The sequence below is a fragment of the Oncorhynchus nerka genome, linkage group LG15 (assembly GCF_034236695.1).
Source record: "Oncorhynchus nerka isolate Pitt River linkage group LG15, Oner_Uvic_2.0, whole genome shotgun sequence".
NCBI classification, from domain to species: Eukaryota; Metazoa; Chordata; class Actinopteri; order Salmoniformes; family Salmonidae; genus Oncorhynchus; species Oncorhynchus nerka.
The window spans coordinates 59,153,253-59,180,631 of NC_088410.1; the positions used below are offsets into that span (position 1 = coordinate 59,153,253).

Consider the following 27,379-nt stretch of genomic DNA (forward strand, 5'->3'; position numbering starts at 1 on the left):
AACTTTTATGGCAACCTGACCAAATTCACATAGAAAAGTGAGTTATAGATCTGTGATTTTAATTGAAAGTGAGTCTAAGAAGTAAGTGGTAAATATGTTCTATGCGCCTTATTTCTACGCTTCCCTTTCCTAAGTTTCATGTTTGAGTCTTTTACTTTCGGTTTTGTACACCAGCTTCAAACAACTGAAAATACAATCTTTTTTCATATTATCATTTAAAATGTATTTCACAGCAGTTTAGAATGATCCTCTAGTGCTTGTTTTGTCACATAAACTGAAATTGGGCAAACTATTTTAATTTTAGCAACCAGGAAATGGCAGAGTGATTTCAGCATATTGCACCTTTAAAATCATTGACTCTATTGACACACCCCTGCCTCATTCTAAGTAACATAATAAAAGTATGTGGTCACCTGCTCGTCGAACATCTCATTCCAAAATCATGGAGTTGGTCCCCCCTTTGCTGCTATTTATATATATTATATATATATAGGAACAGTGGGTTAACTGCCTTGTTTAGGGGCTGAACAACAGATTTTTACCTTGTCAGCTCGGGAATTTGATCTAGTAACCTTTCAGTTACTGGGAACCTTTCAGTTACTGGCTATAACAGCCTCCACTCTTCTGGGAAGGCTTTCCACTAGATGTTAAAATATTGCAAAGGGGACTTGCTTCCATTCAGCCACAAGAGCATTAGTGAGGTCGGGCACTGAAGTTGGGCGATTAGGCCTGGCATCTGCCAAACCCAGATTCATCTGTTGGACTGCCAGGTGGTGAAGTGTGATTCAGAGTCCAATTGTGGCGAGCTTTACACCGCTACAGCCGATGCTTGGCTTTGCGTATGGTGATCTTAGGCTTGTGTGCAGCTGATTCATGAAGCTGATTCATCCTCTTCCAAGATGGCATAGTAGTTCAGACGTCTTTTGTCCTCGTCTTGTCGTGTCCCGTATATATATATATTTACAACTTTAAATATATATATTTTTTTTCCATCAACTCATCTTCTAAACACTCTACTGCAACCCGCTTCACCAATTTATATTTATAAAAAAGTATTATTTACCTCAAATCTGTAATCCTCCAAGAAGCTAGCCAGAAACTCCAAGAAGCTAGCCAGAAACTAGCCAGAAGCTAGCCAGGAGCTAGCCAGAAGCTAATCCAGAAGCTAATCAGAAGCTAGTTCAGAAGCTAGTTAGCTTCTTTACTGGCAAATCGTTAGTATTCAGCTAACCACGGTTTGTGGTCATCAGCTATCCTTTAGCTCGAAAATCTATCGCCAGTTTTGTACGGCGCAGCGCAGCGCGGCTCGGAACGGAACATACCGGACCAATTTTCTCTCCATGTCCCTGGATTTCAACCGCTCTCTGGACATTCATACCTGGATCTCACAGCTAGCTAGCTGCTATCCGTGTGACTATCGGCTTTCGTCGATTCCGGAGCAAACATCAATTATTCCGGAGCTAGCCAGTTCCATCAATCACTCCTGGGCTGCAGTCACCTATCCGGACCCGTTTTACTGCCTACGCGGAGCCCCACCGGGCCTTCACAACTGGACTGCCGACGTTATCTACCCGAAGGAGTTATCCGGCTGGCTCCTCCGTCACGACGTTACCTGAATGCCCATCTGCGGCCTGCTAACCGTTAGCTGTTTTATCGGCTGCTATCTGAATAGACAATCGGACAATTTATTTATTTATTTTTATTATTATTATGTTTTCTTCTTGGGCCTCTATAACTATATCTGTTGTTTTTATTTTTGTTTTTGTTGTGTGATTTGGATTAATCCCCTCTACCACACGGAACCCCACTAATCTACTGACGGAACGCAAGAGGTGGCTAATAACAGACCTCCATCCTATGCCAGCTTGCTACCTATGGCCTGGCTAGCTGTCTAAATCGCCGTGACCCCCAACCAACCTCTCCACTCACCGGACTCTTTTGATCACTCGACTAAGCATGCCTCTCCTTAATGTCAATATGCCTTGTCCATTGCTGTTCTGGTTAGTGTTTATTGGCTTATTTCACTGTAGAGCCTCTAGTCCTGCTCACTATACCATATCCAACCTATTAGTTCCACCACCCACACATGCAATGACATCTCCTGGTTTCAATGATGTTTCTAGAGACAATATCTCTCTCTTCATCACTCAATACCTAGGTTTACCTCCACTGTATTCACATCCTACCATACCTTTGTCTGTACATTATACCTTGATGCTATTTTATCGCCCCCAGAAACCTCCTTTTACTCTCTGTTCCAGACGTTCTAGACAACCAATTCTTATTGCTTTTAGCCGCACCCTTATTCTACTCCTCCTATGTTCCTCTGGCGATGTAGAGGTGAATCCAGGCCCTGCAGTGCCTAGCTCCACTCCTATTCCCCAGGCGCTCTCTTTTGACGACTTCTGTAACCGTAATAGCCTTGGTTTCATGCATGTTAACCTGTTGATCCTACTCCCTACTTTTTCGAACATTCTGTTAAAAATCGCGCAACATTTCAGCGCCCTGCTACTCATGCCAGGAATATAGTATATGCATATGATTAGTATGTGTGGATAGAAAACACTCAGACGTTTCTAAAACTGGTTAAATCACGGCTGTGACTATAACACAACGTGCGTTTCATCGAAAAGTGCAGGAAAATCTGATCACTGAAAATGGGAAAATATATCAATGCGCCACTTGAATGTATTGTTGAATGGAAACCACATTACCTGGAGCCGAGATTGCAATTCCTACAGCTTCCACACGATGTCACCAGTCTTGTCAATTGCCTAGGCTTTGTTTCTTGGTCAAACGAAGAAGAGACAGCCCATTTCTTCCGGTCTCCGACCGGGTGTTTTGGTCTTGAAATATCCTGAAATGATTTGAAGACATGGAGCTATTGAATATAGATCGCCCCGTGATCAATTTGATAGATTTTTAACGTTTACTAATACCTAAAGTTGCATTACAAAAGTATTTCGAAGTGTTTTGTGAAAGTTTATCGTCGACTTTTTTCATTTCAAAAAATGACGTTGCGTTATAAAACGCATTTTTTTTCCTTGATCACACAGTCTTCATAGATCAATATCTAAGCTATATATGGACCGATTTAATCGGGGAAAAAAGACCCAAATAGTGATGTTTATGGGACATCTAGGAGTGCCAACAAAGAAGATTGTCAAAGGTAATAAATGTTTTATATTTTATTTGTGCATTTTGTGTAGCGCCGACTGTGCTAATTATTTTGTTTACGTCCCCTGCGGGTCTTTTGGGGTGTTGCATGCTATCAGATAATAGCTTTTCATGCTTTCGCCGAAAAGCATTTTAAAAATCTGACTTGTTGGCTGGATTCACAACGAGTGTAACTTTAATTCAGTACCCTGCATGTGTGTTTTAATGAACGTTTGAGTTTTAACGAGTGCTATTAGCATTTAGCGTAGCGCATTTGCATTTCCAGATGTCTAGATGGGACGCCTGCGTGTCGGGGGGACGCAAGAGTTTAATAGTTCCAACAAGGTTAACTAATGCAAATCAAATCAAATCAAATCAAATTTATTTATATAGCCCTTCGTACATTAGCTGATATCTCAAAGTGCTGTACAGAAACCCAGCCTAAAACCCCAAACAGCAAACAATGCAGGTGTAAAAGCACGGCAGTGCAGGCAGGCAGTGTACAGTGCCTTGCGAAAGTATTCGGCCCCCTTGAACTTTGCGACCTTTTGCCACATTTCAGGCTTCAAACATAAAGATATAAAACTCTATTTTTTTGTGAAGAATCAACAACAAGTGGGACACAATCATGAATAATTTTGCACGCCCAATTTTTCCATTTTTGATTTGTAAAAAAAAGTTAGAAATATCCAATAAATGTCGTTCCACTTCATGATTGTGTCCCACTTGTTGTTGATTCTTCACAAAAAAATACAGTTTTATATCTTTATGTTTGAAGCCTGAAATGTGGCAAAAGGTCGCAAAGTTCAAGGGGGCCGAATACTTTCGCAAGGCACTGTATGTTTCTACGCACCCCAATATGTCCCTCCTTCCAAGCTGTGTGTGTGTGTGGTTTAGTTTTTCTTTGAAATTTTACGGGAAAAATGACTGATTTACAGTTCATGGGGGTTGCCTAATCACACATATGATGTTTTGGAAAGATCTGACTTTTTTAACCCTTCGAAACAGCCCCTGAGACACCAATTATGGCACTTCCGGTTGGCACAGGAAGCTATAAGTAATAACATATCCTTATTGGGATATGCTTTTACAGAATCCTGAGTTTGAAGTCTTTACGTTCAGAACTGACTGATTTACACAGGGTTGAATGCACTATTTCTATCAAACTGCAGGTTGGGTATGGATATACATTTTTAGGGTGATTTTAACCACTTCCGGTTGGTCCAGGAAGATTAGAATCGACACAGGTAGACCTCATAGTGGCCTGATGGTCTGTCATCGAAGACAGGTTCACACGGCATTCATAACCCACATAGGCTTCAGGTTGAATTTAGGAGTGCAGGCAATGTATTCCTATGGTGAGAGAAGTCATTGTAATCTGTGAGATAAAAAAAAAAAACTGATTTACTGTTAAGGGTTAATGCCACACGGTCAAGGTTAGGCTTGCATGGATCGGGAGGACCTCATGAACGTACCTGAGGTCGAATTGTGCTTCTCACCCTAAAGGTTCTCTCACTGTCACCCAAAAGCAAATGACGTTGGGGCAGGCTTCATTTTGGGCCTACTTTTCTCATGGTCGCTGCGCTTAGACCGAGCGAGCTACGGTCAAGCGGGATATCTCGTTGAACTCGGCACAGCCTAGAAATTATGGTAATGCCATTGCCTGCTCTCTGTGTCTTTAAGCAAAGCACTTTGTCAATCCATCCTTGCTGTGTGTGTGTGTGAGAGCTTTTCTTTGACATCTGTTGGGAGAAATGACTGATTTACAGTTCAGGAGGGTTACCTAGTCACACATATGAAGTTTTGGAAAGATGTGACTTTTTTAACCCTTCAAAACAGACACTGTGACCCAATTAAAGGCACTTCCGGTTGGCACAGGAAGCTATAAGTAAACACATGTCTTGATTGAGGTAGCCTCTTACAGAATCCTGAGTTTTAAGTCTTTAAATTAAGAATTGACTGATCTACACAGGGTTGAATGCAGTGATTTTCATGACAGGTTATGTGTTTCAAAACCACTTCCGGTTGCTCCAGGAAGCTTAGAATCAACACACGTAGACCTCATAGTGGCCCGATGGATTGTCATCGAAGACAGGTTCATACGGCATTCATAACCCACATAGACTTCAGGTTGAATTTAGGGGTGCAGGCAATGTATTCCCTTGGGGAGAGAAGTCAATGCAAACTGTTTGATGTAAACACCTTCTTTTAACTGGTAAGGGTTAATGGCACACGGTCAAGGTTAGGCTTGCACAGATCGGGAGGACCTCAGGAACGTACCTGAGGTCGAATTGTGCTTCTCACCCTAATGGTTATCTCACTGTCACCCAAAAGCAAATGACATTCAGGGCCAGGCTTCATTTTGGGCCTTCTTTTTTTCAGGGTCACTGCACTCAGAGCGAGCTACCGTCAAGCGGGGCGTCTCGTTGAACTCGGCACAGTCTGGAGACTATGGTAATGCCATTTTTAGTGTTGATTTCAGAATGCCATTTTGGTGATGGTCCCTCTCCGTTTAAACATATTGCAAATGTACAAAAGTCAACTAGCAAGTCAGTGTCCATCAGTCAATTATATGTCATTCTGACACCAAACTGATACCAATTGACACCAAACCCACTTTTTCCAACTCATTCAGAAGCCAACTATCACATATTTCAGAGCAGGCCCATAATTCACAGCGCCTTCAGTTTAAAACATAATAAAAACGTAAAACACATAGTTACCTTCTAGCTGCGGGTCCGGAAATTATGTGTAGGCCTATGTGAGGCGACCCCAAATCCTGAGTTTCGGCTCGATAGGTCATTCGGTGCCCGAGCAAGACCCTAATTGGTGCTGAAAATCCACTTTGTTCCATGCCTTGCTACGGGGTCCTTGAATGAGCTATCGGACAGAAATTTACATTTACATTTAAGTCATTTAGCAGACGCTCTTATCCAGAGCGACTTACAAATTGGTGCGTTCACCTTAAGACATCCAGTGGAACAGCCACTTTACAATAGTGCATCTAAATCTTTTAAGGGGGGGGGGGGGTGAGAAGGATTACTTTATCCTATCCTAGGTATTCCTGAAAGAGGTGGGGTTTCAGGTGTCTCCGGAAGGTGGTGATTGACTCCGCTGTCCTGGCGTCGTGAGGGAGTTTGTTCCACCATTGGGGGGCCAGAGCAGTGAACAGTTTTGACTGGGCTGCGCGGGAACTGTACTTCCTCAGTGGGTGGGAGGCGAGCAGGCCAGAGGTGGATGAACGCAGTGCCCTTGTTTGGGTGTAGGGCCTGATCAGAGCCTGGAGGTACTGAGGTGCCGTTCCCCTCACAGCTCCGTAGGCAAGCACCATGGTCTTGTAGCGGATGCGAGCTTCAACTGGAAGCCAGTGGAGAGAGCGGAGGAGCGGGGTGACGTGAGAGAACTTGGGAAGGTTGAACACCAGACGGGCTGCGGCGTTCTGGATGAGTTGTAGGGGTTTAATGGCACAGGCAGGGAGCCCAGCCAACAGCGAGTTGCAGTAATCCAGACGGGAGATGACAAGTGCCTGGATTAGGACCTGCGCTGCTTCCTGTGTGAGGCAGGGTCGTACTCTGCGGATGTTGTAAAGCATGAACCTACAAGAACGGGCCACCACCTTGATGTTAGTTGAGAACGACAGGGTGTTGTCCAGGATCACGCCAAGGTTCTTAGCGCTCTGGGAGGAGGACACAATGGAGTTGTCAACCGTGATGGCGAGATCATGGAACGGGCAGTCCTTCCCCGGGAGGAAGAGCAGCTCCGTCTTGCCGAGGTTCAGCTTGAGGTGGTGATCCGTCATCGAAATATTGGGGTCCGTCTCTATGGCCCGAGCCGGTTTCAATGCACCTAGTCTTGCGTCTCTGAGACTTTTCTAAATGTCGTCATTTTTGTAATGGTCAAAATGAATTGAAGTCATTGCAAATGTACGAGGCTGTTTCTCGGTCCGAGAACCTTCTAGAGCCAAGTAACTCACCACGCACTATCGACCTGAGGTCTAGAACAGGTTTCTAAAGTTTCAGAACTCTAGGTCTGGCTGTTCTTTTTTAGCTCGAACAAAGCGAACTATTGCAGGCACTGTCTGTCTCTACGCACCCCAATACGTCCCTCCTTCCAAGCTGTGTGTGTGTGTGTGATTTAGTTTTTCTTTAAAATGTTATGGGAAAAATGACTGATTTACAGTTCATGGGGGTTGCCTGTGTGTGTGTGAGAGAGAGAGCTTTTCTTTGACATCTGTTGGGAGAAATGACTGACTTACAGGTCATGGGGGTTGCCTAATCACACATATGAAGTTTTGAAAAGATCTGAACGTGAACACATATCCTCCTTGGGGTAGGCAAATCCAGAATCCTCAGAATCCTGAATCCTGAGTTATTTACGGAGGGTTTAGTGAGTGTGTGTTATTTCAGAAAATCACAGAAATCTCATAGAGCTCCGCAGCCCACTTTAAAAAGATTCGTATGAACACCCTGCAACTGGATCTGTAGCCGTTTTAAACAAACATTTTTTTTGAACATCACCAATTTGACATTGTATGATTTCTCTTAAATGACGATAGATAAATGTCTGGTTCTTTTTTTAATGACACCGTAGGTTCCTTTACTTTGACGTGAAGCAGAAAAATTATTGCTCTATTTTCATTTTGGACCTTTAATCCCAGAAAAATAGCCATAACTCAAAAACCGTTGAGGCCTAGATGCCATCTTGTTCGGGGCCAACTGCCCATTATGCCAAACCTACGCTCACCAAGTTTCGTCTTCGAAGTCTTTTCCGTTTTGGAGATAAGGCCACGTCGTGATTCGTGATGTTTTGTACATTTTCAATATGATTCCATTCGGCGTCTTGTGGGAGTTGTCGGGACAGCAGAAAAATGACCAAAATTTGATTATTTTATAAAACGGAAACCGAATGTCCGAGAGAGTTCGTTTGATGACTTCCCGGTAGATCCGGCCCTGCTGCACGGCCCGACGCCGTCCGCGAATTTTACAAACGTTTTCGGACGTCTGGTAAGGGACTGTACATTTGCAATACGGACTTTCTCACAAACCATATGGCGAATGTCAAAATGTTCCCTTAAGGTATTGAAGTCTGCCGTCACAGCCACTTCGGCTTTGATTGCAAACCAGAAAGGCTGTTCCCATTGACAGACCAAGGGCAAGTGCATATGAAAACTTTAGATCCACATGGGTTTACCATAAGGTTTCATAATGTTTTCATAAGGATCCATTTTCACTCATGTGCAGAGTGATGCTGTTTTACTATGTCATCTTGAACACTTTCATAAGGTAACATGTTTAAGATAAACCTGGCATGTTTTTGGAAATGGTGGCTGTTTGACTACCTTTGCAAATGTTTATTGTTTTATGGAAATAAACTGTCATCGGTTGTAAAACATAGATAGCCACTCCCCCTAGGGCAGTGGTCACCAACCTGTCAATTGCGATCCAAGGCTTTCCTCCTCGATCATCAAACATTTATGTGAAAAGCCCAACGATAAAGCCTTGCATTCCTATTTTTTAAATGTGTTTCACGCTGCATGCGGTAGGTGCACTTGATTCAGCTGCCCTACGTTCCGTGTAGTCGAAGTGTTCCGATTTTTAACCATTTCATGTGTCTGAAGGTGCAAACTTTGCCTATTTGGGCCCGGAGACCACATTGAGTTCACCTATATGCCTACCGCTGGCCAATCAGATCACTGTGTCTGAAGTAACCAAGGCGCCAGGGTCCTAAAACTCCTACAGTTTTGCTTCGGTACTGCCGTTTAACTGACGTCCGGCACAGAAAGACAATTTCCATAGAGGGCCACATAGAGAAGTCAAATTTGAAAAGTCAGAATAAGACACTTTAGTCATCACCTTTTTGCACCAAACATCCACTGAATTATTCAAATAATTGTTGCTGACGCCAAACTTTTTTCCATCACTCACAGCTGAAGATAATAATAATATTTTATATTCATCCTATGTCTGCCATGTTTTTGGAGCAGGTGATGATGTCGTCACTGCTCTCGCTGCTCCCTGTGCGCATAATGTTGCTAGTGTGCATGTGATGTTGGATGAACACTGAGTGTACAAAACTTTAAATCAAATAATATCAAATAAAATGTTCAGTAGCCTACATATAGTTGATTTTATTCAAACAAATAGGGTGTGTCTATATATGGAAAAATACTGATTTTATAATTTCGACCAGAAATATTGGAATTATGTTCAAATCCCAGGTGAGGACATGCTGAATAATAATGACTGTATACAGTAAATTAACATGCACAATGTAATTATGTATGTCAAAGCATGTCAAATATTAAGTTGGAGACACAATGCTCTATTGGACATCAAATCAAATCAAATTTTATTTGTCACATACACATGGTTAGCAGATGTTAATGCGAGTGTAGCGAAATGCTTGTGCTTCTAGTTCCGACAATGCAGTAATAACCAACGAGTAATCTAACCTAACAATTCCACAACTACTCCCTTATACACACAAGTGTAAAGGGATAAAGAATATGTACATAAAGGGCCTCCCGGGTGGCGCAGTGGTTAAGGGCTGACTCTGGGTTCGCGCCCAGGCTCTGTCGTAACCGGCCGCGACCGGGAGGTCTGTGGGGCGACGCACAATTGGCCTAGCTCCTTGTCTCATCGCGCACCAGCGACTCCTGTGGCAGTCCGGGCGCAGTGCTTGTGTTTCCTTCGACACATTGGTGCGGCTGGCTTCCGGGTTGGATGCGCCAACCTTCGTCTCTCCCGAGCCCGTACGGGAGTTGTAGCGATGAGACAAGATAGTAGCTACTAAAAATAATTGGATACCACGAAATTGGGGAGAAAAAGGGGTAAAAAAAAAAGAATATGTACATAAAGATATATGAATGAGTGATGGTACAGAACGGAGTAGGCAAGATGCAGTAGATGGTATAGAGTACAGTATATACATATGAGATGAGTGATGTAGGGTATATAAACATAAAGTTGCATATTTTACAGTGGCTAGTGAAACATGTATTACATAAAGATGGCAAGATGCAGTAGATGATATAGAGTACAGTATATACATATATGAGATGAGTAATGTAGGGTATGTAAACATTATATTAAGTGGCATTGTTTAAAGTGGAAAGTGATACATTTTTACATCAAATCCCATCAATTTCCATTATTAAAGTGGCTGGAGTTGTGTCAGTATGTTGGCAGCAGCCACTCAATGTTAGTGGTGGCTGTTTAACAGTATGATGACCGTGAGATAGAAGCTGTTTTTCAGTCTCTCGGTCCCTGCTTTGATGCACCTGTACTGACCTCACCTTCTGGATGATAACGGGGTGAACAGGCAGTGGCTCGGGTGGTTGTTGTCCTTGATGATCTTTATGGCTTTCCTGGGACATCGGGTGGTGTAGGTGTCCTGGAGGGCACGTAGTTTGCCCCCGGTGATGCGTTGTGCAGTCCTCACTACCCTCTGGAGAGCCTTACGGTTGTGGGCGGAGCAGTTGCCGTACCAGGCGATGATACAGCCCGACAGGATGCTCTCGATCGTGCATCTGTAGAAGTTTGTGAGTGCTTTTGGTGACTAGCCGTATTTCTTCAGCCTCCTGAGGTTGAAAAGGCGCTGCTGCGCCTTCTTCACAACGTTGTCTGTGAGGGTGGACCAATTCAGTTTGTTCGTGATGTGTATGCCGAGGAACTTAAAACTTACTACCCTCTCCACTACTGTCCCATCGATGTGGATAGGGGGTGCTCCCTCTGCTGTTTCCTGAAGTCCACAATCATCTCCTTTGTTTTGTTGACGTTGAATGTGAGGTTATTTTCCTGACACCACACTTCGAGGGCCCTCACCTCCTCCCTGTAGGCCGTCTCATCGTTGCTGGTAATCAAGCCTACCACTGCAGTGTCGTCCGCAAACTTGATGATTGAGTTGGAGGCGTGCATGGCCACGCAGTCGTGGGTGAACAGGGAGTACAGGATAGGGCTCAGAACGCACCCTTGTGGGGCCCCAGTGTTGAGGATCAGCGGGGTGGAGATGTTGTTACCTACCCTCACCACCTGGGGGCGACCCGTCAGAAAGTCCAGTACTCAGTTGCACAGGGCGGGGTCGAGACCCAGGGTCTCGAGCTTGATGACGAGTTTGGAGGGTATTATGGTGTTAAATGCTGAGCTGTAGTCGATGAACAGCATTCTCACATAGGTATTCCTCTTGTCCAGATGGGTTAGGGCAGTGTGCAGTGTGGTTGCGATTGCGTCATCAGTGGACCTATTGGGGCGGTAAGAAAATTGGAGTAGGTCTAGGGTGTCAGGTAGGGTGGAGGTGATATGGTCCTTGACAAGTCTCTCAAAGCACTTCATGATGACGGAAGTGAGTGCTACGGGGCGGTAGTCATTTAGCTCAGTTACCTTAGCTTTCTTGGGAACAGGAACAATGGTGGTCCTCTTGAAGCATGTGGAAACAGCAGACTGGGATAAGGATTGATTGAATATGTCCGTAAACACACCAGCCAGCTGGTCTGCGCATTCTCTGAGGACGCGGCTGGGGATGCTGTCTGGGCCTGCAGCCTTGCTAGGGTTAACACGTTTAAATGTTTTACTCACGTCGGCTGCAGTGAAGGAGAGTCCGCGGGTTTTGGTAGCGGGCCGTGTCAGTGGCACTGTATTGTCCTCAAAGCGGACAAAAAAGTTATTTAGTCTGTCTGGGAGCAAGACATCCTGGTCTGCGACGGGGCTGGTTTTCTTTTTGTAATCCGTGATTGACTGTAGACCCTGCCACATACCTCTTGTGTCTGAGCCGTTGAATTGCGAATCTACTTTCCTAATATTGAGTTGAACCCCCACTCCATTATGTTTTAATATTTTGTACATCAGTGTAGATGGTCCTTGAATCGGCGTATGCGAATGTTAGTAGACTACCTTGAAAATAACAGTTGGACATCTTGGACACAGTCTCCAGTTCTTATTTTTCCTCAGTGGCAGTAGCCTGTGCTGATTCCACAACAACCAGATGTTCCAGTTTTCAGGGTTAATGGAAAGAGAGCCTGTGCCATGACTTCCGCTTTTGATGTTAGCAAGCCGACGCCCTATCTTAACACCTCCTCCTCCACATTTACAGTTTTTTAAATTCTGGACAAGACCAGATTGCGGGGGTTCTAGTGTAAGGCGTTTCTTTTACTTTTTAAGTACAGTGCATTCGGAAAGTATTCAGACCCCTTGACTTTTTCCAGATTTTGTTATGTTACGGCCTTCTAAAATGGATTTAAAAAACAAGCCATGAGGTTGAAGGAATTGCCCGTAGAGCTACGAGACAAGATTGTGTTGAGGCACAGATCTGGGGAAGGGTACCAAAATATGGCCGCAGCATTGAAGGTCCCCAAGAACACAGTGGCCTCCATCGTTCTTAAATGGAAGAAGTTGGAACCACCAAGACACTTCCTAGAGCTAGCCGCACAGCAAAACTGAGCAACCGGGGGAGAAGGGCATTGGTCAGGGAGGTGACCAAGAACCCGATGGTCATTCTGACAGAGCTCCAGAGATCCTCTGTGGAGATGGGAGAATCTTCCAGAAGGACAACCATCTCTGCAGCACTCCACCAATCAGGCCTTTATGGTAGAGTGGCCAGACGGAAGGCACTCTTCAGTAAAAGGCACATGAAGGTCCACTTGGAGTTTGCCAAAAGGACCTAAAGGACTCAGACCATGAAAAAACAAGATTCTCTGGTCTGATGAAACCAAGATTGCACTCTTTGGCCTGAATGCCAAGTGTCACGTCTTGAGGAAACCTGGCACCATCCCTACGGTGAAGCATGGTGTTGGCAGCATCATGTTGTGGGGATGTTTTTCAGCGGCAGGGACTGGGAAACTAGTCAGGATCGGGGGAAAGATTAACGGAGCCAAGTTGAGAGAGATTCTTGATAATAACCTACTCCTGACTGCTCTGGACCTCACACTTGGGAGACGGTTCACCTTCAAACAGGACAACAACCTTAAGCACATAGCCAAGACAATGGAGGAGTGGCTTCAGGACAAGTCTCTGAATGTCCCTGAGTGGCCCAGTCAGATTTTGGACTTGAACCTGATCGAACTCAGAACCCTCAGAACCCAGATTCCACTCTTAATCCAACCGCAAATCAAGAGTACATGGAAAGTGACATAGTTGAGATAGAGATGCACACATGACATCTTGCTAATTTCAAAATATGATGCATAGTATTTTGATACGATATTTTCAGTGCCTAATGAAACAGTCCGTACATATGTAATATTTTAGGAATATATGCAAATATTAAAATGTATTCATGATTTATTTTCTTTCATCGCATCTCATATTTTGTGTTGAGGTAGTTTATTTCTTACCTCAGCGATACTACCTATTGTCACGGTCGTCCTCCTCTTCATCTGAAGAGGAGAGGCGAGAAGGATCGGAGGACCAAAATGCGGCGTGGTATGTGTTCATCATGAATTTTAATAAAGAAAACACTGAACACTGAAACACTATACAAAAACAATAAACAAAATAACAACCGTGAAGCTAATGAGAACTGTGCTGAAACAAGCAATCAACATAGACAATCACCCACAAACAAACAGTGCAACCCAGGCTACCTAAGTATGATTCTCAATCAGAGACAACTAATGACACCTGCCTCTGATTGAGAACCATACTAGGCCGAAACATAGAAATCCCCAAATCATAGAAAATCAAACTGACTGCCCACCCCAACTCACGCCCTGACCATACTAAATAATGATTAAAAAACGAAGGAAATAAAGGTCAGAACGTGACAGTACCCCCCCCCCCCCTCCCAAAGGTGCGGACTCCGGCCGCAAACCCTTAACCTATAGGGGAGGGTCTGGGTGGGCGTCTGTCCGCGGTGGCGGCTCTGGCGCGGGACGCGAACCCCACTTCACCATCGTCTTAGTCCGCCTCATTGGCCGCCTCCGTGGCTTCCTAACCATGGCAACCCTTCTAAATGACCCTACTGGACAGAGGGGCAGCTCGGGACAGAGGGGCAGCGCCGGACAGGCGGGAGACTCCGGCAGCGCCGGACAGGCGGGAGCACCTGTAGGGAGGAGACAGAGAGACAGCCTGGTGCGTGGGGCTGCCACAGGACCCACCAGGCTGGGGAGACCTCCAGGAGGCTTGGTGTTAGGATGAGGCACCTGAAGGACCGGGCTGTGGAGGAGCACTACTCTAGCCCAGACCCTCCAGAGTGCAGGCACAGGTTGAACCGGGCTGTGGGTAAGCACTGGAAATCTAGTGCCTACTACGTGCACCTCTCCCTTAGGCTCCACTCCCACATTTGCCCCTCTCCCTTAGGCTCCACTCCCACATTTGCCCGGCACGAGCGGAGCACAGGCATAGGACGCACTGCACCCTCCCAGCGCCCCAGAGACACAGTACGCAGAGCCGGCGCAGGATACCCTGGACCAAAACTGCGTACCGGCGACCAGACACGCTGAGCAGGCACCATACGCCCTGGCTCGATGCCCACACTCGCATGACACTCTCGGGGGGCTGCCCTATAGCGCACCGGGCTATGGGCACGTACTGGCGACACCGTGCGCTTAACACGGTGCCTGACCAGTAACGCACTGCTTATAATAAGCACGAGGAGTGAGCTCAGGTCTGCTACCTGGCTTAGCCCCACACCTCGTCTGCCACCCCCAAAAACATTTTGGGGCTGCCTCTCGTACCTGTCGCGCTGCCGTGCTGCCTCCTCATATCGCCGCTGCTCTGCTTTCGCTGCCTCCAGTTCTGCTTTGGGGCGGCGATATTCCCCAGCCTGTGCCCAGGGTCCCTCTCCGTTCAATATCTCCTCCCATGTCCAGGAGTCCTGTGATGCTGTTGTTGCTGCTGCTGCTGCTGTCGTCGCTGTCCTTTACCATGCCGCTTGGACCTTGGTTGGTGGGTGATTCTGTCACGGTCGTCCTCCTCTTCATCTGAAGAGGAGAGGCGAGAAGGATCGGAGGACCAAAATGCGGCGTGGTATGTGTTCATCATGAATTTTAATAAAGAAAACACTGAACACTGAAACACTATACAAAAACAATAAACGAAATAACAACCGTGATGCTAATGAGAACTGTGCTGAAACAAGCAATCAACATAGACAATCACCCACAAACAAACAGTGCAACCCAGGCTACCTAAGTATGATTCTCAATCAGAGACAACTAATGACACCTGCCTCTGATTGAGAACCATACTAGGCCGAAACATAGAAATCCCCAAATCATAGAAAATCAAACATAGACTGCCCACCCCAACTCACGCCCTGACCATACTAAATAATGAATACAAAACAAAGGAAATAAAGGTCAGAACGTGACACCTATAATGTATATAGGACCCACTTTAGGAGTGGATGGCAGACATATTTTTGTGATGGGGCTTTTATAAAGGTTACTGGGAGTTTTCTGCTACTTCTATCTTTTCAGATCATTTTAAGATGTTAATTTACTACTATGTACTGTAGATGGTGATGCTATAATGAAGGGGTTTCAATAGACTTGGTGGAACACTAACTTTTTCCAAATCAAAATCAAAGTTTATTTGTTGAGTACAGTTTAGCAGATGTTGTTGTGGGTGCAGTTGTTATGTATCTAGCACCTAACAATGTAGTAAAATGTCAAACAAGTACACAAATAAAATAAATATATCTAAAAAAATATAAATGAAAAACACTCCATCTTGAAATGTCGGAACGAATCCATTTAACAAACCAAATAGCACTGTAACAGTAATCCAAATGCAATATATACATATTTAAACCGGGTGAATTTACACAACATATATTAAGAATGATATGTACAGCAGTAGATATATTAGAGTGAGCTATGCCAAGAATCCAGTATATAAATACATATGGTGTGTATAAACAGTGTAACTAAAATGCAATGTACAGTAGTAGAAATAATAGAATGAAATATGTAAAGAATACAGTATTTAAATACACAGTACAAAACCCCATGGCAAAATGGATAGAATTGCAGGAATTTAGCATATAAATATATATGTATGTGAATGGTGTGTATGGACAGTATGTAAATAGAAAAGGTGGGTACAACAGTAGTTATTTAGGGTGAGCCATGACTAGAATATAGTATACACAGTGCATTCAGAAAGTTTTCAGACCCCTTGACTCTTTCCACATTTCGATACGTTACAGCTTTATTAATTCTTAAGGTTAGGATATTTTCACGTCAGGATGAAAAGTGTGCCCAAACTAAACTGACTGCTACTCAGGCCCAGAAGCTAGGATGTGCATATAATTGATAGATTTGGATGGAAAACACTCTAAAGTTTCTAAAACTGTTAACATTATGTCTGTGAGTATAACATAACTTATTTGGCAGACAAACCATCCAGGAATTTTGTTTTTGAGGTCACTCTCTTTTCAATGTGTTTTCTATGTGGATCTAGATTTCTAATGCACTTGCTTGCATTTCCTATCGCTTCCACTAGATGTCAACAGTCTTTAGAAATTGGTTGATGTTTTTCCTTTGAGTAATGAAGAAGTATGGCTGTTCAGAACAAGGGTCGAGTCTAGTGTACTGTTGTGGTTGGGGTGCACGACCTGAAAGCTCGCGCCACTTTGTTTTTGTCCTGTATTGAACACAGTTTAATCTGTCTTAAATGTTATTGATTATTTACATTTAAAAATACCTAAAGTTGGATTAGGAAAGTTGTTTGAAATGTTTGGATAAAGCTTACAGGTCATGGATAAAGCTTAGTCATGTTGAACGAGTTGGAACCGGTGTATTTTCTGAATCAAACGTGCCAAATAAATTGAATTTATCGAACAAAAGGACCATTTGTGATGTTTAATGGACATACTGGAGTGCCAACAGAAGAAATCTTCAAAGGTAAGGCATGAATTATATCGTTATTTCTGACTTTTGTGTCGCGCCTGGCGGGTTGAAATGTGATTTTCATGTGTTTATTTGATGAGGTGCTGTCCTCAGATAATAGCATGGTTTGCTTTCGCCGTAAAGCCTTTTTGAAATCTGACACTGTGGCTGGATGAACAAGAAGTTCATCTTTAAACCGATGTATAACACTTGTATGATTCATGAATTATTATTATAAGTATTTCTGTTTTTTAATTTGGCTTGATGCTATTTTACTGGGTGTTGTCAAATCAATCCCGTTAACGGGATTGGCGCGCGAAGGGATCACTAAGAAGTAAAAAAAAAAAAAGTTTACTCATCAATCTACACACAATACCCTATAATGACAAAGCAAAAACTGGTTTTCAGAAATGTTTGCAAATGTATTAAAATTAAAATAAATGGGACTATCAAATGTACATAAGTATTCAGACCCTTTACTCAGTACTTTGTTGAAGCCACTTTTGCAGCAATTACAGCTTTGAGTCTGACGCTATAAGCTTGGCACACCCATATTTGTCGAGTTTCTCCCATTCTTCTCTGCATATCCTCTCACGCTCTGTCATGTTAGATGGGCGTCGCTGCACAGCTATTTTCAGGTCTCTCCAGAGACGTTAGATCGGGTTGAAGTCTGGGCTCTGTCTGGGCCGTAGGGATGGTGCCAGGTTTCTTCCAGATGTGACACTTGGCATTCAGGCCAAAAAGTTCAATCTTGGTTTCATCAGACCAGATAATCTTGTTTCTCATGTTCTGAGACTCTTTAGGTGCCTTTTGGCAAACTTCAAGTGGGCATTTATGTGCCTTTTACTGAGGAGTGGCTTCCGTCTGGCCACTCTACTAAAAAGGCCTGATTGGTGGAGTGCTGCAGAGATGGTTCTCCTCCTGTAAGATTCTCCTATCTCCACAGAGGAACTCTGGAGCTCTGTCATCAGGTTCCTGTCATCAGTGCCCTTCTCCCCCGATTGCTCAGTTTGGCAGGGTGGCCAGCTCGAGGAATAATCTTGGTGGTTCCAACTTCTTCCATTTAAGAATGATAGAGGCCACTGTGTTCTTGGGGACATTCAATGCTGCAGACATTTTTTGGTACCCTTTCCCAGATCTGTGGATTGACACAATCTTGTCTCGGAGCTCTACGGACAACTCCTTCGACCTCATGGCTTTGTTTTTGCTCTGACATGCAGTGTCAACTGTGGGACCTTATATAGACAGGTGTGTGCCTTTCCAAATAATTTCCAATCAATTGAATTTACCACAGGTGGACTCCAATCAAGTTGTAGAAACATCTTAAGCATGATCAAGGGAAACAGATTCACCTGTGCTCAATTTTGAGTCTAATTGCAAAGGGTCTGAATACTTATGTAAATAAGGTATTTCTGTTTTTTATTTTTAATACATTTGTAAAATTGTCTAAAAACCGGTTTTCACTTCCTCATTTTGGGGTATTGTGTGTAAATTGAAGTGGATGTTTTATTTACTTAATCCATTGGAGAATAAGTCTGTAATGTAACAGAATGTGGAAAAATGTAAGGGGTCTGAATACTTTCTGAATGCACTGTACACTACCGGTCAAATGTTTTACAACACCTACTCATTCAAAGGTTTCTCTTTATTTGTACTATTTTCTACATTGTAGAATAATAGTGAAGAAATCAAAACTATGAAATAACACATATGGAATCATGTAGGTAACAAAAAAGTGTAAACGAATCTAAATATTTGAGATTCTTCAAATAGCCACCCTTTGCCTTGATGACAGCTTTGCACACTCTTGGCATTATCTCAACAAGCTTCACCTGGAATGCTTTTCCAACAGTCTTGAAGGAGTTCCCAAGTATGCTGAGCACTTGTGGGCTGCTTTTCTTTCATTCTGTGGTCCAACTAACCCCAAACCATCTCAATTGTGTAGAGGTTGGGTGCTTGTGGAGGCCAGGTCATCTGATGAATAACTCCATCATTCTCCTTTTTGGTAAAATAGCCCTTACACAGCCTGGAGGTTTGTTGGGTCATTGTCCTGTTGAAAAACACATGATTGTCCCACTAAGCCCAAACCAGATGGGATGGTGTATCGCTGTATCGCTGTTGCTGGTTAAGTGTGCCTTGAATTCTAAATAAATAACTGACAGTGTCACCAGCAAAACACCCCCACACCATCACACCTCCTCCTCCATGCTTTATGGTGGGAAATACACATGCAGACATCATCCGTTCACCCACACGGCATCTCACAAAGACACAGCGATTGGAACCAAAAATTGCAAATTTGGACTCCAGACCAAATGACAGATTTCCACCGGTCTAATGTCCATTGCCGTGTTTCTTTGCCCAAACAAGTCTCTTCTTAATATTGGTGTCCTTTAGTAGTGGTTTCTTTGCAGCAATTCCACCATGAAGGCCTGAAACACACAGTCTCCTCTGAACAGTTTATGTTGAGATGTGTTTGTTACTTGAACTCTGAAGCATTTATTTGGGCTGCAATTCCGGAGGCTGGTAACTTATCCTCTGCAGCAGAGGTAACTCTGGGTCTTCCATTCCTCTGGCGGTCCTCATGAGAGCCAGTTTCATCATAGCTTGATGGTTTTTGCAACTGCACTTGAAGAAACTTTGAAAGTTCTTGAAATGTTCCGCAATGACTGACCTTCATGTCTTAAAGTAATGATGGACTGTCGTTCCTTGTTACGAATCCCTTTTGGCCCGACAGTCTAGGGGGGATGGTAATGAGACCCGTAACATAACTCATGCAAATTATAATTGTGACAAAGTAAAAGTGAGAACGAAATAACCACAACAACTGAAATCTACCGTCAAACTCAGAGTTTATTGTTAAACACACGGTAATGGGAGGGGGGGGGGGGGGGCAGGAAAAGGGGCTGAGCTGGACCCAAGGAAAGAAACAATAAGTATTAAAAAAAAACCTAAGCTAGACTAGCCTACTTTAACAATAGCTAACTAACCAAAAATACAGTGGGTGGTCCGCCCAGTTCTAACTAGTGTATTTAACAAAGTCTACCTACGGGTAGTGTATGCCCATGGGCGACTTGTCTTGGTTTCCCCTTTTCCCACCAGCAAACAAACAAACAACATAACCAAAACAATACTCACATGTGATGAAAAAGTGCTACGGAGGTGCTCAAACAAAAGAGAGGTTAATACACAAAGAGAGAGTGAAACACAGAGACCTACAGACATGGCATTTACAGAGAGATTGAGCTCTAGAGCAAACAACTGATGGGGGTTTTAAACCAAGGGAAAGGAACTGTGATTGTTGACTGATTGGGGAGTGATGATTTTCACCTGTGAGGGGAGAAGGAGAGAAAACAACACAGGATACATACACACACACACAGGATACACACACAGGATACTTGTATCCGTAACACTCCCACCCTTAAAAGAGCAACCCTAGGGGGGATTGCGACCACAGTATTAATGAATACTCACAACAACAAAGCAACAACCTTGCAAAACATACAACAATCATTACACACGAGACAAAGTATCCGCAAACACATTATCAGAACCCTTTTTGTGGCGGATCTCCAAATTATAATTCTGTACAATCAGCGCCCAACGCATAGGGCGCTGGATCTGGTTGTACATTCGGTGGAGAAAAACTAAGGGGTTATGGTCAGTATATACAATAACTGGTAGGGCACTGGAACCAATATATACTTCAAAGTATTGCAGAGCCAACAACAAAGCAAGAGCTTCTTGTTCTATTGTCGCATAGTTTGTTTGACATTTATTAAATTTACGGGAAAAATAACAGGATAATCTACTCCACTCTTGTCCTGCTGCAGTAGAACAGCACCAGCACCTCTGGCACTAGCATCTACCTCAAGTTTGAACGGTTGTTCAAAATCCGGAGCAGCAAGTACAGGGGTACTACATAAGAGTGCTTTCACAGATTCAAAAGCTCTCTTACAATCAGGGGACCACACAAATGATCTAGCCGGACTAAGCAAATCGGTCAATGGAGCAACTACCGCAGAGAAATTTTTACAGAAGCTACGGTAGTAGCCAACCATCCCTAAAAAGCGGCGTAGCTCTCGTCTGGTGGTAGGGGCAGGGAATGCAGTTATAGCCAAGACCTTGGCATCAACAGGGCGCACCTGTCCATGGCCAACCTCTTTACCGAGATTGGGAAGGCTACTGTTACCGAACTCACACTTTGCCAAGTTCAGGGTTAGAGAAGCAGCTGCCAACCGTTCACATACTACCCTTAGAGAGTCAACATGATCTGACCACTCAGACGAATAAATCACTAGGTCATCAAGGTATGCACTACAATTAGGAACGCCAGCTAATACGGAGTTAACCAGTCGTTGGAAAGTGGCTGGTGCATTTCGCATCCCAAAAGCCATGACCGAGTACTGTAGGAAGTTGTCTGGGGTCACAAAGGCAGACATCTCAGAAGCACGTGAAGTTAACGGAACCTGCCAGTAACCTTTTAAGAGGTCCAACTTAGTTACATATTTAGCAGCACCAATAGTGTCGATACAGTCGTCCAGTCTGGGTAACGGGAACGAATCTGGCATTGTGACAGAATTGACCTTTCGATAATCCGTACATAACCTGGACGTACCATCAGGTTTAGGAACCAGAATGCAAGGAGAACTCCAAGGGCTTGAACTTGACGTAGCCAGGTCATTCTCCAACAAATATTTCACCTCATCCCTCATTATCTTCCTCTTGAAAGCGTTGATACGATATGGGTGTTGCTTGATAGGTGTAGCATTTCCAACATTAATGTCATGTTCCAACACGTTTGTGCGAGTAGGAACGTCATTAAACAGACATGGAAAACTGTGTAGTAGCCTCACAATATCATTGGCCTGTCCATCCGTTAAATGAACCAGACCTGACTGGATAGACAGCAGCATTTCTGAGTTGGGCAATCTAACACACTGCTGTTGAGTATTGCACAACTCCAATCCATCAACATCATCAATATGACAGTCCACTATCATAGCAGTAGTAGCAGAGGAGACAGCAGTACTGTCCTCTGTTTTTGAACTATCTAACTGTGTGATGGGTCGGGTGTGGTATGCTTTCAACATGTTAATGTGACACACACGAGATTGGCGTTGTCTATCAGGAGTTTGAAGCACATAGTCAGTTTCACTTATTTTATTTTCAATTAAATAAGGACCAGATAAACGAGCTGAGAGTGAAGATCCTGGAACAGGTAATAACACCAGTACTTCGTCACCTGGCTGTAGTGGACGAGAAACAGCCTATTTATCATAGTGTCTTTTCATGCTCCTCTGTGAGGAAGACAAATCAAATCAAATGTATTTATATAGCCCTTCGTACATCAGCTGATATCTCAAAGTGCTGTACAGAAACCCAGCCTAAAACCCCAAACAGCAAGCAATGCAGGTGTAAAAGCACAGTGGCTAGGAAAAACTCCCTAGAAAGGCCAAAATCTAGGAAGAAACCTAGAGAGGAACCAGGCTATGTGGGGTGGCCAGTCCTCTGGCTGTGCCGGGTAGAGATAATAACAGAACATGGCAAAGATGTTCAAATGTTCATAAATGACCAGCATGGTCGAATAATAGTAAGGCAGAACAGTTGAAACTGGAGCAGCAGCATGGCCAGGTGGACAGCAAGGAGTCATCATGTCAGGTAGTCCTGGGACATGGTCCTAGGGCCCAGGCCAGTTGAAACTGGAGCAGCAGCATGGCCAGGTGGACAGCAAGGAGTCATCATGTCAGGTAGTCCTGGGGCATGGTCCTAGGGCTCAGGTCCTCCGAGAGAGAGAAAGAGAGAAGGAGAGAATTAGAGAACGCACACTTAGATTCACACAGGACACCGAATAGGACAGGAGAAGTACTCCAGATATAACAAACTGACCCTAGCCCCCCGACACAAACTACTGCAGCATAAATACTGGAGGCTGAGACAGGAGGGGTCAGGAGACACTGTGGGCCCATTCGAGGACACCCCCGGACAGGGCCAAACAGGAAGGATATAACCCCACCCACTTTGCCAAAGCACAGCCCCCACACCACTAGAGGGATATCTTCAACCACCAACTTACCATCCTGAGACAAGGCTGAGTATAGCCCACAAAGATCTCCGCCACGGCACAACCCAAGGGGGGGCGCCAACCCAGACAGACTGACCACAACAGTGAATCAACCCACTCAGGTGACGCACGCCCCCCCAGGGACGGCATGAGAGAGCCCCAGTAAGCCAGTGACTCAGCCCCTGAACAGGGTTAGAGGCAGAGAATCCCAGTGGAAAGAGGGGAACCGGCCAGGCAGAGACAGCAAGGGCGGTTCGTTGCTCCAGAGCCTTTCCGTTCACCTTCTCACTCCTGGGCCAGACTACACTCAATCATATGACCCACTGAAGAGATGAGTCTTCAGTAAAGACTTAAAGGTTGAGACCGAGTTTGCGTCTCTGACATGGGTAGGCAGACCGTTCCATAAAAATGGAGCTCTATAGGAGAAAGCCCTGCCTCCAGCTGTTTGCTTAGAAATTCTAGGGACAATTAGGAGGCCTGCGTCTTGTAACCGTAGCGTACGTGTAGGTATGTACGGCAGGACCAAATCAGAGAGATAGGTAGGAGCAAGCCCATGTAATGCTTTGTAGGTTAGCAGTAAAACCTTGAAATCAGCCCTTGCTTTGACAGGAAGCCAGTGTAGAGAGGCTAGCACTGGAGTAATATGATCAAATTTTTTGGTTCTAGTCAGGATTCTAGCAGCCGTATTTAGCACTAACTGAAGTTTATTTAGTGCTTTATCTGGGTAGCCGGAAAGTAGAGCATTGCAGTAGTCTAACCTAGAAGTGACAAAAGCATGGATTAATTTTTCTGCATCATTTTTGGACAGAAAGTTTCTGATTTTTGCAATGTTACGTAGATGGAAAAAAGCTGTCCTCGAAATGGTCTTGATATGTTCTTCAAAAGAGAGATCAGGGTCCAGAGTAACGCCGAGGTCCTTCACAGTTTTATTTGAGACGACTGTACAACCATTAAGATTAATTGTCAGATTCAACAGAAGATCTCTTTGTTTCTTGGGACCTAGAACAAGCATCTCTGTTTTGTCCGAGTTTAATAGTAGAACGTTTTCAGCCATCCACATCCTTATGTCTGAAACACATGCTTCTAGCGAGGGCAATTTTGGGGCTTCACCATGTTTCATTGAAATGTACAGCTGTGTGTCATCCGCATAGCAGTGAAAGTTAACATTATGTTTTCGAATAACATCCCCAAGAAGTAAAATATATAGTGAAAACAATAATGGTCCTAAAACGGAACAGAGCTGCCTTTGCGAGAGCACAAGCTTGGTGTAGGCGCTCACGAAAGCGACTAACGTAGTCCAACACATTCTCATCTCCTGTACACAACTCTTGGGACAAGAACTGTTCTTTAAGGACTTTCATTGGTCCTCTTACTGTGTGACCAAACACTAGTTCAGCCGGGCTGAAACCTAGGGATTCCTGCACAGTTTCACGAGCAGCAAACAAAACTAGAGGAACTCCCTCATCCCAATCTTTCTCAGATTCCAAACAATATTTACGTAGCATAGACTTCAGTGTCTGATGCCATCTTTCAAGCGCACCCTGAGACTCTGGTTGATAGGCGCTTGACACACGGTGCATAATTGATAAGGAGTTTAACACCTGCTTGAAGAGCTTGGATAGGAAATTGGTACCTTGATCGCTTTGTACCACCTTAGGTAACCCGAAGGTCGTGAAGAATTTTATTAAGGCTTTATTCACTACCGGGGCTGTAATCCTTCGCAGAGGAATGGCCTCGGGGTATCTTGTAGCCATACACATTATCGTTAACAAAAACTGGTTACCCGATTTTGTCTTCGGTAACGGTCCAACACAATCAACCACCACATGCTCGAATGGTTCACCTATGACAGGTATGGGACAAAGAGGAGCGGGAGGAATAACCTGATTTGGTTTTCCTGTTATCTGACATGTGTGGCATGTCCGACAGAACTGAGCCACATCTTGTTTTAAACCCGGCCAAAAGAAATGTCGAAGGATCCGATCATAAGTCTTTGTGATTCCTAAATGACCAGACCACTGGTGATCATGAGCAAGGGATAATAAATTTTGTCGAAAGGCTGTAGGAATCACTATTTGGTAAACAGCATTCCAATCTCCACACGCGTCAACATGGGATTTCCATTTACGCATGAGGAGATTACCATCAATGAAGTAAGCCACGTTCTTCTTCTTCACATCTTCCAATGAGACAACACTAGAAAAACATTTAGCAAGTTTGTTGTCAACCTTTTGGTTAGCAATCAGCTGCTCACGAGTGACTGGTAACTATATTGCATCAGCAATAAGTTCAACGTTCTTTGATTCTTTCCTGGGCTGTTTGTCAGAGGTGATCAGCTTCTCAGAGGTATCACACAATCCATCCTCTTGATCATCCTCTTTGAACAGAACAGTGTTCGACAAATCTATCACGTCACCCTCTTGTAGTGCCTGAGCACGAGTGACAGCACAAGCGGGGAACACATGTGGATAACTCTGTGCCAGCTCATTCGAGAGAGAGTGGTCACTTTTATCCAATACTTCCAATACGGGTACTACCTTTCCTCCGGCAATATCGTTACCCATTATAAAGGTCACACCTTTCACTGGCAACTTAGGACGTACCCCCACTCTGAATATTCCACTGATTAACTCAGAGTGTACTTTCACAAAGTGCAATGGCACTGGGACAAAACCCATTTCAATACCCTGCACTAACACACTGGAACCACAGTATGTATCGTCAGATAAGGGCAACACATCAGACAATATAAACGACTGCGCCGCACCAGTATCTAAGGATTTTAACCGGACGCTGAGACGCTTCGTCATTCGTTAGGGACACAAACCCCTCGGAAATGAATGGTTCATAACTGCGGTCGGGGACTGAGACTTTCAAACTACAGTTACCCTGAGGCACCTGTTTTGTTGCAGACCTCACAACCGTACGAATTAGACCAACACCTGTTGGCGGCTTGGCACGAAGAGGCATCCCTTGTTTGCGTTTAAGCAGGAAGCAATCATTAATCATATGTCCTACTTTATGACAATAGAAACAGGGACGCTCATTCTTCTGGCGTGCTTGATATACTACTGCTGGCCGACTAGGGCTAAAAGTAGGAAACTCAGTGGATCTACTCTCAGTATGAGCCGAAAACACACTCTTGTGCGTCAACACAAACTCGTCTGCTAACTCAGACGCTTCTGCCAGGGAGGATACTTTGTTTGTTTAGGTAAACTACAATGCGTTCAGGTAAGCAATTTTTAAACTCTTCCAACAAGATTAACTCCCGGAGAGAGTTGAAATCAGTTACCTTACTAGCAGGATGCCATTTATCAAACAGATTTCCCTTGTCTCTAGCAAATTCCACATAAGTCTTATTAGAAGACTTTCTATGAGACCTAAATCTCTGTCGGTATGCCTCAGGCACAAGCTCATAGGCACGAAGAACAGTAGCTTTGACCACGTCATAATTCAAACTGTCCTCCAGAGGTAGCGCTGACAAAACCTCTTGGGCTTTACCAGTTTATTACTTCAGTGTAAATTGACACCATACCTCTTCAGGCCATTTCAATGCTACGGCTATACGCTCAAATACACAAAAATAGGAGTCAACCTCCGACTCTCTGAACAAAGGTACTAAGGCTATCTGCCTACTAATGTCAAACGTGTTTGAGGACACAGCAGGTGAGGACGACTCACTAACAGTGACAGCAGGACCGGAGGCTAGCCTCGCTGTCTCTACCTCCAGTTCCATTTGGCGCATTTTAAATGTCATCTGCCGCTGTTCTCGTTCTTTTTCTGCCTCAATGTTACACATTTCCAAATGCCGTTGTTCGCTTTCTGCCTCAATTTTACACCTCTCCAACTGGAGAGTCTCTCGCCTAATTTGGGCTCTCTTCCGCCTCCAGTTGGAACTGTGCTAAACGGACATCCCTCCTGGCATCACCGTTTGACAGTGGGGAGAGTGGATCAAAACGGGACAATGTGGCTGGAGCTTTAACCTCGCCCTCATTCTCAGACACCAATGGGCTTACAGGAGCAGCAACATCCCCTACAGGGGTAGTAGGCTCAGGCAGCGGTAACACAAGCACCTGCTCTTCCAACAATACATTTAACACTAGCTGTTTAACCTCCGCCTTAACTAAACTCTGCGGAATCAATATTGAATAATGGTCAGCCACGGTCATTAGGTCAACTCTACGACATTTGTCAAAAACCTCCCACGAAGGGTTATCCAAAAAGGATTTCAAATCAAAAGTAGTCATTTTACACAACTTCACAAGTGCCAAAGAAAATAGCAAACACTAATGCTACTTCAGCTATGACGCTCAACACTGAACTATACCACT

At 44.2% G+C, this 27,379-nt stretch overlaps 1 protein-coding gene across 1 annotated transcript in view; it reads left to right on the plus strand.

Annotated features, from left to right (window-relative positions):
- The first annotated feature begins 2,835 nt into the window (after positions 1–2,835).
- slc6a11a (solute carrier family 6 member 11a) overlaps positions 2,836–27,379 on the plus strand; it is a 71,268-nt gene continuing 46,724 nt past the window's right edge. The window contains exons 1-2 of the mRNA XM_029682920.2: positions 2,836–3,169; positions 5,539–5,610. The gene's annotated coding sequence lies outside the window, so the exon portion shown is untranslated. The remainder of the gene's footprint in view (positions 3,170–5,538; positions 5,611–27,379) is intronic.